The sequence below is a fragment of the Ixodes scapularis genome, unplaced genomic scaffold (assembly GCF_016920785.2).
Source record: "Ixodes scapularis isolate PalLabHiFi unplaced genomic scaffold, ASM1692078v2 PGA_scaffold0__279_contigs__length_252992795, whole genome shotgun sequence".
In the NCBI taxonomy this organism is placed as follows: domain Eukaryota; kingdom Metazoa; phylum Arthropoda; class Arachnida; order Ixodida; family Ixodidae; genus Ixodes; species Ixodes scapularis.
Genome location: NW_024609835.1, coordinates 82,402,366 through 82,409,924, shown reverse-complemented (window position 1 = coordinate 82,409,924; position 7,559 = coordinate 82,402,366).

Sequence of the window (7,559 nt, the reverse complement as noted above, 5' to 3'; positions counted from 1 at the left end):
ATGCTCAAGTAGTTTGCAAGAAATTGAAGTCAATGAATTAGGGCGATAATTAGATGCGGAAGAGCGGCTGCCCTGTTTAAAGACTGGGAATTACCCTTCCCACCTTTTGGTCAGATGGAAGGCACCTTTGAGATAGGGACTCAATAAAGATAAGTTTTAAATACTCACTCGAAATAACACTGGTGTTTCTTTTAAATTTTAGAGTTGATGTTATCGGTTCCAGCGGACGGAGTAAGTTTAGTTTATCAATCAATGTTATAATACCGGCGGAGTTAACGTTAATAGGATGCATGCGCTCGTAAAGCTCTTCAGGGAGAGTGGGGACGGAGTCCAAGCACTCGTTAGTAAAGACTGATGAAAAATATTCGTTAAACACGGAACTATCATGGTCGACGTCGCACATCCGACCATTCCTAACTCTCCCCATCTTCCTAAACGTCCGTGTGTGTCCGAACACCAGAAACCGGAATTTTAAAGGTTAAAAACGGCACGTTGCGAATATGGAACGCGCACTTTCATGCAAAGCTGACGTCAAGTGACTCAAATCGAAAAACATGCATATTTACAATATTGTTATCTCTTCTGGTGAAGGCTCAGCAACCGTTGCATCCGTTTTCGCGCACGAAACGGCGACTACCAGAGAAAGTAAGAACGCAGTGATTGCCTTTATTTTAACAATGTAAACACACTTGCAGGCGTGCGCTGATGAAGCCTCAAAATCAAAGCTCTCGTAGTGTGATTCGTGACTGTGCCGGCCACTACCCAACCTCGTTGTCCCGCCACTTTCTGGAAGCATACACCAAAATTACAAGTAAACACACAAAAGCGACATCGATACAATTATCTTCTAGAATATCACCTTATTTAGTCATAACTCTTTCAATAGGCACTACAAGTTGTATTTATTTTAAGAAGAAGAAGCAAAATTTTTTTCGTGAGAAAAAAAACAAAATATTAATGTTAAGTCTGGTAACGTTGTAATTTTGCCGAATCATTGCCAAATCTTTAGAAAAGTTGGACAAAAGTTGCGCCGAATTTTCGATTGGGGGGGGGGGGGGGGGGGAGAGGGTCTGGTTTGCCCCCCCACTCAAAAACAAGTTGGTACGCCACTGATTTCAATCATCTGGCATGCTTGGTTTTAGAAAAAAAGATTCCCGAAGGAGCAAGGAAGGACGACGGGATTTTGACAATTGTCATTTGTGCCATATTTGAAGCGCGCTATAGCCGAAGCTAGGGTGCCTTCACGTGCGCTTTGCTTGGGGTGATGACATCCGGCCAATTTGTTTCGAACGCTTATTTTTATTTTTTGTTCTGAAGCGCGTGAAAGAGCGTGTCCCTACACGTGCTCGTGGCGCTGACTGTGCTACGGCGACATTTAGTTTCCTCGATTTCTTTGTATTTTGCCTGGGAGCGCGCGCTGTCGGCATCGGGTACTACAAACGATGGCATCACCCTAAACAGAAGGACATTGAGGCACCCTAGCCGAAGCTATTTATGGTAGAGATGTTAAACTTTTTAAGAATGATCTATATATACCTTAGGTGAGTGTCGTCTTAAGATATGATTATTGTTGGTCAAGACGAGTTTCGAATAAATATCCAAGCATGTACCTACGGACAATTATGCCCTAAACTTGGTACTTTTTTTCGCCTACATTGTTTTGGTATCGCATTTAAATTAACACCACAGACAGTACATATCATCACCATCTGCAGGATACAAATTAATGTATTTATTGTTTTTTTTTCACGTTGAGGAATAAATTAACTCATGGGGAAGATTTCTAAAATTGTTCAAAATCAGCACGTCATAAAAAAAATATTTTTTTTCTCATGTTACGTTCTTGGGACGTGTTTCTTTTGGCCTGTACACATTTTGGTAGGAGAAAATTGTCTCATAGTTCTGGGCCTCTTAATATGCAAGAATACAACACTTCCGGTGGGTTCTTGATAGCTTTTCTTTCTCTCCAGCTTTTTATTTTTGCATTTATTGTTATGTTTATTTATTGATTATTTTTTACCAATGCCACAGTTATTTAGCTCGAAAAGACATCGCTTTGAACTTTCGAGCCACCGAGCATGTGACGAGTAGTGCCTCCTGAAAACGAGTTTCTAAAGGCCTGTTCACACATGCAGCGGAGCGCAACAAGCATATCGCTGACCTCGTGCTAAGCACGTGCCGACGGGAGCGTTCACCAGCTTTGTATCGCACCGTCAAAACTGTTGCTCATGGCATACGATAAGTACCTGACGGCACGTGAGCAGCGTTACATCAGCGCTTCGCTGCATGTGAGAACCGGCCCCACGCGATCTTTTATGCAGTGAAGAGCGACAGTAGCTATACATATGCATAAATAATTTCAGATTAAAATAAGCTCGACCATGCTCTCTTTCCCCGTATTGTTTTCTTTAACAGTCCGGAATATCTGGGAGGGGGGGAGAGACTGGAGCTCCCCCTTCCCCCCCCCCTGTTTTTCCTGTTACGACGCCACTGGTATAATAAAACGCTCCTCGACCTCGAGTTGCGTCAGCTTCTGTGCTTTTTTCTCGGCGTTTCTTCCGCCCCAGGAAATAAACCACCAAAGCAATGACAAAAAAAATGGTCAAGGTGCAGGCGGGCTGGTGTATGTTGATCATGATGCAAAATCCCGAGACTGGGAATGAAATTCGCAAGAAATAGTGTAAGAAGAAAGAAAAAAAAGGGGACAGGACAACGTCTCAAACTCAGTTGAGTTGAGTTTGAGACGTTGCCCCGAGCTGAGTTTTCATCTGAGTTGAGTTTGAGACGTTGTCCTGTCCCCTTTTTCTGTCTTCTTACACTTTTTCTTTCAAATTTCATTCCCAGTCTCAGGATTTTGCATCATGTACAAACTAAACTTACTAAATGCCAGCGTCACTCGGGCGGCGTTCGATCGGATTACTACCAGCGTGCAAGGGGGTAGGGGGGCAGTTTGCCAGATCACTTCAAGGATTTTCTGAACCTCAACCGCTGCCTGCCCCTGGCCGTTCCGAACTGGATGAGTATCGTTAAACAGTGCGTTCGTAGGATCGCTACTTTGTAATGCACGGTAATTACCACCCCGGGCTGGCGGTCACAATTACTGCTCTATTGTTACACGTCACTGCACTGGCAAATATTCCAGCACATCCGGGGCAGTCGTCGTCTCATTTAATTGCCTGACCAACTTCGCGCAGCCTAAATAATATACCTGAAGTTTTCTAAACCTGATTTTGTGAAATCCAGTGAGGCGTGAAAACGTTATTTGAAACTGACACTGTGGCGGAACATGAAAACCGGACTTCGAACTTTGCGCACTTGGACTTCAAAAAAATCAAAAACCTTCGAAGTTTTTTTCTCTTTTTTTAAATTTAGCATTAATAGAGAATCGAAACCTTCGAACTTTTCGAACTTTATGTAGAAAGAAATTTGAAATCTTCGAATTTATCGAACTTCATGTCCTTAAAAATCGAAACGTTCGAATGTTTCGAATTTTAGATCCAAAGAAATTCGAAACATTCGATTCTTTCGAATTTCAAATTAGAAAAGTTCGAAATCTTCAAACTTTATCGAACCTCAAGTAAACAAATATTCGAAATAATCGAACCCGAACTTTTAGAAACCGTGAAAGCTTCGAACTTTTCGAATTCGAAACCCCACGATTTTGAAAAGTTGCAAATATTTCAATTCGAACCTTCCTAAGGTCGAAAATATCGAAACTTTTCGAAATCGAACATCAGTTCGGTTCGAAAATATCGAAACCTTTCGAATTTGAACCTAGGGTGGTTCGCGGCATCCCAAATTTTCAAGGTGAGCTACTGCCCGCCTATATGAGTTTTGTGTTTCATTCCTTTTCGATGCCATTTCCTTTGTGTAGTGGTCTTGCATTAGTATTTTTTGTCACTCTTCTGCAAAAACACACAAGTTTAATTAAGACCGGGTTCTTTCTTATGCATGCAGGTCTTGGTGGCAAGAACCAGCCAATCATTGCCAGAAGTTTGCTCTTTGCCGCGCATGGCAAGTGTTTTCAAGGTGAGTGATGGATGCCTATCTCGGTTGTTTGTTTCATTCCTCACAGACACTATTTCCTGTCTTTATAGTGGTCTTGTGTCAGGCTTTTGTGTCTCTGTCCGGCCAAAGCATCTGTGTTAGACTAAGACTCGGTTCTTTAGGATATGTGAAGGTATTTTTCGCAGCAAATGGCTGCCAATCAGGAACTCGTGTTTGTTCTCGGCCACCAAGAGCAAGTATTTTCAAGGTGAGCTACTGCCCGCCTATGTGAGTTTTGTGTTTCATTCCTTTTGGATGCCATTTCCTATGTGTAGTGATCTTGCATTAGTATTTTGTGGTCTCTCTTCTGCAAAAGCACCCAAGTTTAATTAAGACCGGGTTCTTTCTTATACATGCAGGTCTTGGTGGCAAGAACCAGCCAATCAAGGCCAGAAGTTTGTTTTTTGCCGTGCATGGCAAGTGTTTTCAAGGTGAGTGATTGATGCCTATCTGAGTTGTTTGTATCATTCCTCACAGACACTCTATTTCCTGTCTGTATAGCGGTCTTGTTTCAGGCTTTTGTGTCTCTGTCCAGCCAAAGCATCTGTGTTAGTCTAATCTTTAGGATATGTGCAGGAATTCTTGGCAGCAAGTGGCTGCCAATCAGGAGCACGAGTTTGTTCTTGGCCACCAAAAGCAAGTATTTTCAAGGCGATCTATTGCCAGCCTATACGAGTTTCTGCATTCATCAATGAGCGCAAAATCAAAGCCCGGGGGTTGGCCATTGCAAAAATGTTGACTCGGAAGCGCATAGGGAGGAAGCTTTATAAAAGTATCCACCTGCTTCTACAAGTCAAACCAAAACTAAGAATGTTGGTTCCATTTGAAAAAAAAAAAACATTGTCAGCCCGAATTAACTCGGGGGCGGCACGAGCAAACAAGCCACGGTACGAGTATGCTTGGTTCAGGCTTTTGTAGGGGTGGTAGATGACTCGGTGTTTTCTAAAAAAAAATAATTTTTTTTCTAAAAGTGTGGTGGTCGAATATTCAGGGATGGGCATTGAGTCGGGATGTTATGGTAAAAATTTCATCCACATGCCGGGATTCATGTGCCTTGTCCCCCTAGCGAGGGGGACAAGGCGTTCAAAATTTTTGGTTCGGAAAAGGGGTGCGTCAGTATTGACGTCTCATTTTACATCATGCGTCTCAATTTAAAACGCCCTATAAATGACATGCCTGAGATTCGTTTGGGTGTACTTGCTCTCAGCCAGTGTATGGTTCTGTCTCAAAAAGGTCTAATATGATGTTGACCGCTCCTCAGGTCTCCACCGACGATTCATCAGGACGAGACCCAACCGGGACACTAGGGAGGAACGGCTTGAGCAAGGGAGGCTACATATATGACAGCTTCTTGCGGACAAGAAACGAAAATAGATAGATGGTGGGTGTTTCATTTGCTATGCCTTTTGGGGTGCACATTATGTTTGTTATGTTTCAAGATTACCGCAGAGTTCGGTTTCAACTATTGTAAAATACCGAGCATGCGCCCAGGTCGCAGAAGCGCCTACCCTCTGATTCGGAACGATCCGCAAATAAGCAAAGGGCATACCAGACACGCATCCACCTGTTTTGCGCAATGCTCAAAATATTGAAAGAGCACATCAAGCGCCAGGTGCTGTGGCGTCTTTGCCACAATAGCGCCAGTCGCAGAGCTGACAGATCCGTGACTGGCGCAAGCCATGGCATGGCCTTTGGGAACCAGGGTATCGAGATTAAAGAAGTAGCGCAGAAATTGGAGGCGAGTGGTGAAGGTGAGCAGAGTTAACAGAAAACAAGGACGAAGGGAGTTCCGTCGCATGAGGCATCTGTGTCCCGTGCATGTAATTTTGAGTGTGCTGTAGGTGGCTACCCAAAAAAATTGTTACTTGGACGTAACTAATCGCAAATCTCTCTTGCAGTTACCACGGCCCACAAGCCAGCCGGCGCCAGTTCGTTCTCGTTCAAAGGTGAGGATTCTAGATTTTCTAGATATCTCTGAAGCAGCAATAGGGAAGCCAGACAAGCGGTACAGCATTTTTAGTTGACGGAGCTCAGAACGACTGGGAGCTCCTGCATTGAAGCTTATTTTTCTGTAATACAAGCGGGCGACATTGACACGTGCCCAGTGACGTCGGAAGAGGATATCTATGTCCCGCGCATGTAATTTTGAATCTTTCAGACTTAGTGTACTTTAAGTGGCTACTCAAAGTAACAGTTTCTGGACGCAACTAACCGCAAATCTCTCTTCCGGTTTCCACAGTCTACGAGCAAGCAAGCACCAGTTCGTTTTTCCTCAAAGGTGAGCATTCCAGATACTCTAGTTAAGTGCGAAGCAGGAATAGTGAAGCCAGACGAGCGGATACGTATATTTAATTGAACGAGCTTAGAATGACCTGTGGCAGTGGCATTGAAGCTTATTTTTCCACAATCAAACGCAGACATAATTTTGAATCTATCCGGCTTGGTGAAGGATTGCTACTTGTCGCAAACTAATCACACATTTTTATTTTGCAGTTTCTATGTGGCTACAGCTAGCAGGTGCTGTTTTCATTAAGGTGAGGATTTCACATTCTGTTTTCAAACATCAAGTTTTTGAATGAGAGTCCTAAACAATTAACTTTCTTTTGCAGTAAATGCCAGATCCCCCAGTTCAGGAATATGTTAAATATATTTGGTATTGATAAGTCCAGTGTTTTGCTTCTTTATTCACAATTGGACAACAGCAACATTTTTTTTAATTTATCACTCAGAAATACACACAAGAACAGACTGCGTTACAGAGAAATGCTGCGCTGAATGTGATATTCCAACTCGTATATAGTTTTATTGGTAGCCGATATAATATATTGGATTCCAATATTTTCAGCGTATTATGGATATTGGAATCCCATAACAAACCCTTATTGTAATGCAATACAATAAATGCAATGTTTCCAATACACTGTCTATATTGTATTGTAATACAATAAAAATATATTGTTTACCAATATCCATAATACGCTGCTCATATTGGGGTTTTCCAATAGGGTATGCAAGCACCGTGTGGGATCCCCACCAAAAATACTTGATAGATAAGATCGAGGGTGTTAAAATTGGGCAGTAAGGTTTATCCTTAACAAATATTCTGGGTTTTAAAGTGCAGCAAAGATGAAAGATATGTATTGAAATGGAACATCTTGATACCAGAAGCAGGAAATGCAGACTACAAATTATTCGTGCAATATACAATAAGTTAACTGGGGTTGATAAATCTGTGTACCTAAAAAAGCCTCATCACATCGTAAATAGAAAGGATCATAGTAAGAAAATACGTGTAGTAAAATGCCGGACGAACTACATGAATTTTTAATATTTTTCAAAAGCGATAGGCTAATGGAATGAATTGCGTGCAGATATGGTATCGGTTTATAATAAAACTTTTTTTAAAACTCTTGAATGAAATGTGAATGTGTACATGTATTATTGAAGAGTGTTATGTTAACGTGTAAACATCCTGTGATGAAGAGTTCAAACGTGTGTGCCCACTGATATAG